At 40.3% G+C, this 10,183-nt stretch overlaps 1 long non-coding RNA gene across 3 annotated transcripts; it reads left to right on the forward strand.

Annotated features, from left to right (window-relative positions):
* Positions 1-418: 418 nt before the first annotated feature.
* On the forward strand, positions 419-2,666 carry LOC109198449 (uncharacterized). Of its 3 annotated transcripts, XR_002059244.2 has the most exons (4): positions 424-636; positions 951-1,042; positions 1,425-1,781; positions 2,032-2,666. It is a non-coding gene; the product is annotated as an uncharacterized LOC109198449 (long non-coding RNA). The 3 variants fall into 3 exon arrangements; XR_002059243.2 differs by having other exon boundaries at positions 419-636; positions 951-1,781; XR_002059245.2 differs by lacking the exon at positions 951-1,042 and having other exon boundaries at positions 428-636.
* Positions 2,667-10,183: the final 7,517 nt, after the last annotated feature.

The following is a 10,183-nucleotide window of genomic DNA, read 5'->3' on the forward strand; positions in this document are numbered from 1 at the left end:
AGCTGCCTGATCAATATTTTTCATTAGCAATTTAGCACAGTTGATGGTGGTGGTGTGTGTGTCTGTGTGAGTGAAAGACAGAGAGGGAGAGAGAGGGACAGATTGATGCTTAGTGTGAGCACTCAGGTCGCATCAGAGCATCGGGCCGTATAGTGTGAGACCCTGCATCGTGACCTACGAACTTCTAACCCCTGCGAGTCAATCGTACAGTTTGAGCAGGCGCTGAATAACGCCACTGAAAAAATCGCACAGCGTATGCCCAAGGCTCCGCCGATGCTGATGGAAATGGACAAAACGTTAAGAAACGCAAAGCGAGAGGAACAGACTAACACAAACTAATGCTGTTTTTGACTTCTATTTATGCCCTCAGTAGGCGTGACCTAACGGCCACTTCAAAGCACGACCGAACTTCAAAGCACTCAGCCTTTTGACGCGTCATGTAATCTTCGTTCTAATGGCGCAACTCCTCCCACTCATTCATAATCCGACCTCCGCGTTTGCACTCGCTGCCTACAAGAGCGCCCAAATTTGAACATCACTGATGTTCATCGGATTTACAGAGTGACGACAACCCCGTCAGCATGTTAGATAAAGGATTTAAGTTATATGCTGCATCATATATACACAACTACGAAGGTAAGAAAACGTAAATTAACCGACAAAGAAATGTTAGCTAACGTGAAATGCAAACACTACGTTACTCCGCTATGTGTTTCATTTGATGTCAATTCTCTACATTACATGTTTCCTTAAACGGTGTTTATAGTTGAGGTTTAACTAATGTCACTTTTGTTGTTAGACACTTTTATAATAGCGTTAGGTAGTTGGCTAACTAAGCAGGTAGTTAACTACCCAATGCTACTCTTGCTACGTGTAAAGTATATATGTTTAAGACGTGTTGACATGAGTAGTACAGAAATAATGCTAATGGTTCTTGTATCTTTATTCAGTGTCCAAAAAACACAGGTTGACAGGGGAAGTCGGTGTGAGAGCCCTGTGCTACAGGTCAATGAGGAAGAGTGAGGCACCACACAGACTAAGTGTAGGCAGGAAGCTGTGTAAAGTTGTTAATCCCTGTTCAGTGGGGTTCAGTTCATTTAAGCATTAGTTAAGTTCATTCCTGAAGGCCCATCAACTTGAATGTTTTCCTTGTCCCCCTGCTTTATCACACCTAATTTGACTAGTCAGATGTGTTTGGGTGATCAGAAACAAATTTACACCAAGTTAATACTGCAAATATACACAATCTAAGTTATTACAGTTATCAAGGATGGTTAAATTGTTTTAATAGGGAGAGAAGGAAACACTAAGCATTCAGGAGGGTAAGCCTGTAGGGGTCAGTAACCATAACACTGAACTATGTTCCTGTTCGGCTCTTCCATGAAGATGATGTTACATTTTTAATTTTAGTTCTTTCTTCTTAGATTAAGCTTCTGGATTCATCGCCGGTGGTACTGACACATAGCCAGTGCTCCTGTGTGGCAGGTGCTGTTATGTGCAATCACACAGTGGCACTGCTCTTCCAAACAGCACACTACTCACAACTCAGAGTGCCGGTTGTCCCCTGTGCATAGCTGCACCGAATCTGAACAGCAATGGCACAAGCCACGGACAGTGGTAATTTAAATAAGGTTAAAGTTTTTGAATTAGACCATGTTTACATATGAACAGCAACACCATCCATAGTAAATGTGTCTTCTGTTAGGTGTGAAGCCAGGACCTATCAACTCTATGATCTTCACTAAGCCGGTACCAAATAGGATGGCCCAGACTGGAGTACGGTAATTAGATTTGTAAAATTTGGTTTCCTGTGTTACAAATGCATGTTGCTATTTGTTCATACATGCATGTGTCAGAATAGGTATTAATTTACATACAACATTACACTTTCTGAAGACGGCTAACTCAGTCATGTACATATATACATCCCAGTCTCTAACTTATGCACCACTGTTTCACACTTTTTAGTTTAGTTGTTGTTCAGTATAATAACCTTCTTCCTTACATTATTGTCATTGATGTTTTCTTTAGGAGTGGATTCTACAGAGGCATTGTGGGTCCATTACCAGATCCCTGACCTGACAAGCCCCTTGTGGAAAGTGCCTTTGGGCTGGTGCAGGAGGGCAGTGTTCTGTCATGTCAGCAGCCGGTTTTGACAACCCGGTACATCACACTACACCGTGATGCACCACCAACACCGCACTTGCCTCTGGAGTATGGGTATGACATCAAGGAAACCCTGCTCGCTCAGACAGCCTGTGATATTTTCTCAAACCGCTGCGCTGAACAAGTTTCCAAAGAACATGCTGTGTGACACAATAAATATCCTTTAACCTGTTAACCTGTGGCTTCTGGAAGAAACTCGGGTGAGTCAGTCACTGCAAACACATTTGTATCATCAAGTGTTTGTCAAATGAAAATGATATGTTTTCTACACTTAGGATAATTTTCTATGTTGCAGTGCAGTAAAGTGCACGTTTCTTCTGTGTTCAATCATACATGTTCTAATTGTTATAAACAGAAAAAATCTTTTCTTACTTAACTGCTTGATTCTTAACTTGTTTAACTGAAACATGATGAAATGTCATAGTATTATTTTTTTTTTAAATGTCCTTGGCAGTGCATGTGTCTGCATTGTAACTTACTAATAAAAAGTCCTGTGTGTACTTTGGTGTGTGGTTTATGTTATTTTATTGCAAATAAATAATAGTCATTTATTTTACAGTTACACACAATCTTATATCTCTGGCATGGCAAGGCAATATCGGGTACATGCAATTCGAAACCTGACATTCCAGAGCAAAGCATGAAGCACACAGCACGTGGTCAACGTGACTCATATGGAGACTGACAACATTACAAGGAATAAAGGAAAATTGAGGACTTAGCCACAGAAAAGACTTTTTTCCTTTTTTTTTACAATAATTCGAAAAGGTCAACTATGATTTTTAAATTAATATCATAGGTGTGAGTTTAGAGTTCAGATTTTTTCTGCACATTCTTTCTTTTTGTATTTAATTATGATGGTAAATACATTTCGCAACATATCTGCCTGCACTTGCTCTTAAAGTAGGAACAGTTCACCTTTCCAGCTGTATTTTTAATACTGATGAGTTTACTTTAATTGTTAGCCTATTGGTCAAAATGTATTGTTCTTCTGATTCATGTGTAATGCTTTACTCAAATAATACATCCACATTTCAGCACGTAAGCAGCTGTTTGTCTCAGTATTACCTGATAACATACTGAGGCCTGCTGATCACGAAGTATGTGGGAAATAAAAGCATGTTAGGAAGAGACTAGGGCCATTTTCAGTTCGCGCCTGCTTTCTCTCCAACGCCTTGGCTCAAAGAATGTGCTGATGCTGAAGTTGACCTCGACCTTGTGAGCCAATTTTTGTTTCATGTCCCACTTCACATGCTGCAGATGCTCCTGCAGCTCAGTCTTCTCATTGTTTGCAGGGATAACCATTTCATTTGAGGAAGAGGAGTAGGAATGTAGTCCAAAGACAAATGGATGTGGAGAGGAACACTGGGACTTTCTCTCTTTCTATCTCTGTTTTTTTCAGTTGCTAGTTTCCCCTCAAGAGGAATGAGCGCATGTTTGTGGGCTCTGTTGCCACATGTTGTGGTTCACTTTCTAGAATAAGGATGAGTTAGTTTCTGGTCAGACCACAGAGAAGCAGCCAGAAAGAAAACGTGCTTCCTTGTCAAGAACAAACACAAAACATTTGCATGACTTAGTGTAATTACTTGAGTACAGAGATTAGACTTAAAGTAGGATCATAATAATTTGTGACAAAATATTGTCAAAGGGAACTTATTATGCTCATTTCCCTTTTTTAAAACAATTCCTGCATTTTACCAGAGCGGTTTTGCATGATTCACAGTTTTAAAAAAATCCTTAGCTTTTTGGCTGAGATGAGCATTTAGAGACATTCCATTCACCTGAAGTAATTTACAGCCAATAGTATAGCAAAACTGCCTGAACGAGGCATGACGGAGACACACTTTCGTGTTTTTATGCAAAATTCTGACCCTACCTTCTGAATGTTGCTCATATTGTTTTTCCAGTCTTCTAATTTCCAATTTTGGTGAGCCTGTGCTGTCTTAGTTGACAGGAGTGGGACCTGATGTAGTCTGCTGTTGTAGACCATCTGCTACAGGATTCAATGTGTTATTCAGAGATGTCTTTCTACACACCTTGGTTGATATGAGTGGTTATTTGAGTTATTTCTGCTTTCCTATTATCTTGAAGCAGTCTCGCCATTCTCCTCTGACATCAACAAGGCATTTTTACTCAAAGGACTGCTGCTCACTGCATATGTTCCTCTTTTTAATCCCCAGAGATGGTTGTGTGGGAAAATCCTAGCAGATCAACAGTTTCTGAAATACTCAGACCAGCCTGTCTTACACCAACAAATATGCAAAGTTTAAAGTTACCTAACTCACTTTTCTTCCCCAAAAAAGTATGTGGATCCTTTAATATACTGGAGGAATTTCTATCCTGCTTGTTCAGAATCATTATTGCTTAGGAAAAGAATGCACAGAGAATACTTTTGCTAATGTAGTCTTTTCGGTGAGGTTAGGATAGCACTTCAAGTGCAGCATCATCCTGGATTTAGGTGTCAGACTGATGCATCTTTCTCTCCCTGTGGCTTTTTACATCTGGACTCAACAGAATTGCAACTCGTGAAAGAATTGTTTCCATACAAACATGCAGACTGCCTTCCAGTTTAACTCCACTCCTCAGCTTGTATAAACCCTTTATAGTTCACTCTGTCTCCCTGCCCCAAAAGCCACAGTACAACCAGAGATTATATATGCCAAGTATGAGATGAAGAATAGGGACGATGGCATGTGGAGTTGATGCTGAGGAGAATTTACAACATCTGCCTTCTTTGTTGTGGCAAATGTCATGGCACAGTGGCCCGTGGAAATGGGATGGACTCAAGTGCAGTTTCAAAACCGGAGGCGAGAGGTGCGGTGTAACAAAAGGTCTTTTATTCTCAATGTTTGGAATCAACAGAAACTCAGACTAGTAATAAGGAACGTAACTAGATGTCTGAGGTAAGAGAAACTATGACCATAACGGAACTACGACTAGATTACAGGGACGACTGGGTGCAGGGACAGGCAGGGAAACTGTGGCTGGCCAGGGCACTGAAACAGAGGAGAGAGCAGTCAGGGGAATCCAACAGCGAGCTGTGAGTGCATCTAAGAATAATTACACTGAGCTGCCTTACGTGCTTGCAGGTGGAGGTTGCTTGGAGGAGGGGGGGGCAGGAGACAAGACCCAGGTGGGTACAGCGTGCATGCAGGGAGGCAGGCAGGAGAGACTGGCCGTTGGAAAGGAGAGGTTACCGGCAGCTGAAAACTGGAATCCAGGAGAGCTTGGTAGGTGGGTTCCAGATGCTGACGAGAAAACAGAATAAGGAAGTACACACGATGATTCACCAAGGAACAGACGTGAGGCCGAGAATGACTAAAGTTGGCAGATAATCTGGCAAAGACTAGTTGTGTGCGCAGGTCATAAATACTGCCGGTATGATTGCCATCAGGTGAGGAACAACAAAGACTCCACCCAGGGGGGAGGAGCTGATGCTGTGGAAAACTACCCAGACATGACAGCAAATGCATGAGTTGGACCAATGTTTTGGTTAATTTCATGTCTGAACCAGACATGAAGACCCTCGGTTTTTGTTATGAACTGAGCGCTCTATGGATGAACAGAAAATAATCTCATATATTGTAATTCAGAAAAAAATGAGAAATGAGAAAAATATATATATAAAAAAGCCAAACAAAACACCGGTCATATCTTTAGAAAGCAACATTATGCCACAGACTGTCACTGTTGTGAGTCCATCCATTAGTTTGCAAAACTTGTTATGAAGCCTCAGCTGTGCACTTTTGCCATGACAGTCTAGACATGTTGAATCTGGGATATGACAAGTGAGTGTGGATTTCACTGTTAATTGAGGCACACGCTCAAAGGCTTGCAAGTTGTCAGTTACACAAAGGAGAACATATTTATACAATGAAAGTCACATTGTATTAAATAAGACTTGAAACTAGTGATCTGGCCACGAATTCATCAGGAAGTGTTTCCTGAGGTTGTGGATCAAGTCTTTGTTTTCCAGACTTCATAGAAGAAGAATTATTTTCGAAACCAAATGAGTTCCCTCTCATGGCCATCAGGAATACTGAAAGCTGAATTACTGGCTTCACTTTCCAACGCCAAAGCTACATTCATGTTTTATATGCAGTCTATGTTCTGGCATTTATGTTACTGTGACTGTGAAGTGTCCCTTGTGTTAACGGCACAAACTGCTGACAACAATCCATGAACGCTCCAACCTCCTGAAAGATTCACTGTCAAAGTCTTGTGTTCATCTATGGTAGGTCAGCTACACAGTATTACACAGGTGGTTCTAATGTTAAATCTTTCTCCTGAGATACAAAGTTTTGAATTATCATGTGCCATGATAACTTACAGATCTCACTGTGCCATATTATCCCAGTAGAGCACTTTGATCAACGACTACAGGCTTGCTTGTCGTTCCTAGAGCCTCTAAAAGTAGAATGCGAGGCAGAGCCTTCAAGTCTCAGGTTCCTTTGTAGAACCATTTACACTTATGTGGATTCAGGAGACGACGTCCCCTGTATTTTTAAGGTTAGCCTTAAAGTGTCCTTTTTGAAACATCACTTAGTTATGCATCTTACATCAGTCTGTTGGAGGCCTTCCATGATGGACACAGCATTTCTTCTCCACGTGTCTATGTGCCACTGCTGCACGTCATTAACAATGCCCTCTCTCTCCTGTAGTCTGTGTTTGTTGATCGTTCTTCCTCTTTTATGTTTTTTCTTTAACCTAAGAGCTTGGTTCTGCTGAATGGTTCTTCCTATTAAATGGGAGTGATTTTTGGATCTCTCTGTATTGTATGGCCTAGCTGATGATATAAAGCACTTTGAGGTGGTGGTGTTATGCATTGGCTCTGTAACTGAACTAGCTAATTATTCTGTATGTAAAAAATAAAAATAATATAAGAGAACCAATTATTTATCTTGTATTTTAAAGGTTTTTTTTTTCAGAATCATTTACAAATGACTGCATCCATACTCAATAGTTTTTGGGTACAAAATGTTAGTTTTCATCCTTTGATTAAACTCACTGGCACAATGTGGGTGTGATATCACACCAGAAAGAGATTTGAACAGGCAAAGGTCTCCCATGATTTTCCAGCCTATTCTATGGACTAAAATTGACTAAAATTATTATTTTAGTTTCATCAGACCTCTCCATTGTGAACTAAAATGGCTCAGAATGATCAATATATTAAAAACATTTGCTCTCTCTGGAAAAAAAACCCTCACTCACTATCAGAAAACATCTGATCTTGTGGTAGAGACAAAAAAATATACTTGAAACATCAGTACAATAGTCTACATGTGTGTAAAGTAGTCCCTCTTGCATACCTTCACGCTTTGATGTATCAAATAAAAAGTTAAAGTCTTACTTTCCTGCAGGATAACTGAAACCATGTTGACACGACTTCACAGCCTTTATTCAGACTGCCGGCCACGGGGGATTTTCATCCAATCATTTTACATCTGTTTCACATGTGGAAACAATCATACACGTGATTACAGCTAGAAGCTGTCAGTCAAAACACCTATGTGTTGTACACCTCCACATGCCTCAGCTGTGTGATCTCTGTGACACACACACACATGTCCAACTTAACTTCCTCCTCTCTTTTCTTTCACCTGCTGACGTGCAGCGATTTCCTGCTTCCAATTCCCCTCCACAAATCTGCAGAAATAATTATTGATATTATTTTAGGATGAGCAGGGATGTTTTTCAGTTTTTGTGAGACATTAAAAGGGAGAAGAGCTGTTAGAAAGTCTTTTCAGAGTGATTGGATCAATCTTTTCAACCTGCAAATCAAACTTTCTGATTTGTTGTTAGAGATGCTAATTCCCCACTGGTGTATTTTTTGATCACATGAATGCTACTCCCGCTAACAACTGACTGTGACCGTGGAGTGCTGGAGGGAGGAACTATCCCAGTATAATTCCAGAAGCAAAGATGCCACAAAGACGATTGTGTTAAAAAGCTTGAGTAATGAACCCTTTTCTATACAAGCTTCAGTGTTTCAGAAAACTTAATTTGGTCATCACGTAACCAACTACCTCATACACATAAACTAGAGTGTATTCAAAGTAAATAAAGTTTATTTATTTATTATACAAACTTTAAACATAACATTTCTGTTGATAAAAACTAATGTTAGAGCACTTGTTTCACATGCACAGGCAGTTAAAAGAAAAAAGGTGGCAGCAGTAAATCTAGTTTAAGTCGTGACCATTCACTCCTCCATTGTTTAGGGTGATAAGTGCCAATGTAGGGAGTATAAGCACAGTGCTGAGTCTAGAACATGGGGGCATTGCTGTGGACTTGAACTGGGACTGCTGCTCCTTCCAGTGTGACCTTACTTAACCAGGGGTAGCTGAACCAGAGCTTGAAGGATTTGTTTACTGTGGAAGGAAATGTTTTGTGTTGATGCTTAAAGAAAGTCTTTTGGAGGATGCGGCATCGATCCGCTACCTCTGTTGTGTAACGTTTTTAAATCCCGGTAGCACTGCAACCATGTAAGCTAGCGCAATAATTTTTTTTGCATATGAAACCGGAGGAGTTGTACTTACATTTATGCCATCAGCTTGTCCTAGGTCACGGTTTCCTTCCACATATAGCTTTGCAAAAACTGCATAAAAAGCGCTTGCAGCAACAAAAACATAATATTCCAGAAACACGCTTTGCCGATCCGATCAGCTGTTTGTAACACTTCCTACTCCATCAGCACGAACTATCGCATGTCCACGGTGATCTGCCCGAAACCGGAAGTGACGTCATTTTGCGGAAATGTAGTTTTTTTTTTTACCATCAGGGGCTTATGAGCCTATACTTGTGTTTTTAAAAGTTATGTTTGACTTTATGACTTTCTGTGTCGTTTCTGGGATGCCTAGGACTCATATTGCACTGCTGGAAATAGTTTATTTTGATGCATATGCTGTTTTTTTTTTTCGCAAATTTGCATTATAATATTTATTTTCGATTTTCCTGCAGTATATGAAAATTGGTGTATGTCAAAAATAAAACTATGAAGACACTTAAAATAAATTTCCTGTGGTGGGAAACTAGTTTGTGCAACTTTTTGTATTTACAGTTTTGAGGATAAGCCTCTTAAATTTCTCTAACTAGAAATATATGTTAAAAAACAAAAACGATTTTCAATTTTTGTAGTTTATTGCACTTTTTTGCAATTTATGTACTTACTATGCACTTAATGCATACATATTATTAAAATTTGGGTTATAATGGTTGTATTGATGTATATCAACTTGCAATGCTCCCAAAAATGGCACTACAGCATGTAAAAATATAATATAAGCTCTGGCGGACTTGGTTCTATGGTAGGTCTTAAAGGTTATCCAGGTAAGGAAATCCTATAACGTTTGTTCTCTTAAATTCAAGCCACAGAGATGTGGTGTTAGAAACAATGCATCTCAAATGTTCTGATACTCCTGATGCATACGGGATCCCTACAGGCTTTCGAGAAGGCAGCTGTCCTTCTCTCCTGGATCGGCTGAGCTTTCTTTAGGTGCCTTCCAGCTTTGACAAAAGTCCAGCTGGAGTAACCACATTTACTCAGGGCATTCTTGATGTGATGTTCTTCTGCTTCTCTGGCCGCTGTGTCTGTAGGGATGGTGTTCGCTCTCTGTTGTAGCATCCTGATGACAACCAGTTTATGCTCCATTGGATGATGAGAGTCAAACCTTAAATACTGATCCGTATGCGTAGGTTTACGGTACACATCAGCTTTTAGATGTCCCCCATTACTGATGGAAATGTCACAATCTAAGAAGGCTACCCTTCCACTTCAGACAGTCTATCACCCTCTTCCTGTAACCATTTCCTGGGTCTTGTTTCAGGGCTCATAAGTATTTCGTCACTGAGCAGTGACGAAATGTTCTCATGATAGTCTTGCTGGTTTAGCAAAACTGTGCACCTACCTTTGTCTGCCTAAAGGATGATAATGTGATGGGAGTGCCTTCCTCTCCTCCATGCTGATGTTGGATGCTGGGGCTTTGCGTTGCTGAGACAGACCGAAACGTCTGCC

This window comes from Oreochromis niloticus, unplaced genomic scaffold (genome assembly GCF_001858045.2).
Source record: "Oreochromis niloticus isolate F11D_XX unplaced genomic scaffold, O_niloticus_UMD_NMBU tig00008696_pilon, whole genome shotgun sequence".
NCBI lineage: Eukaryota > Metazoa > Chordata > Actinopteri > Cichliformes > Cichlidae > Oreochromis > Oreochromis niloticus.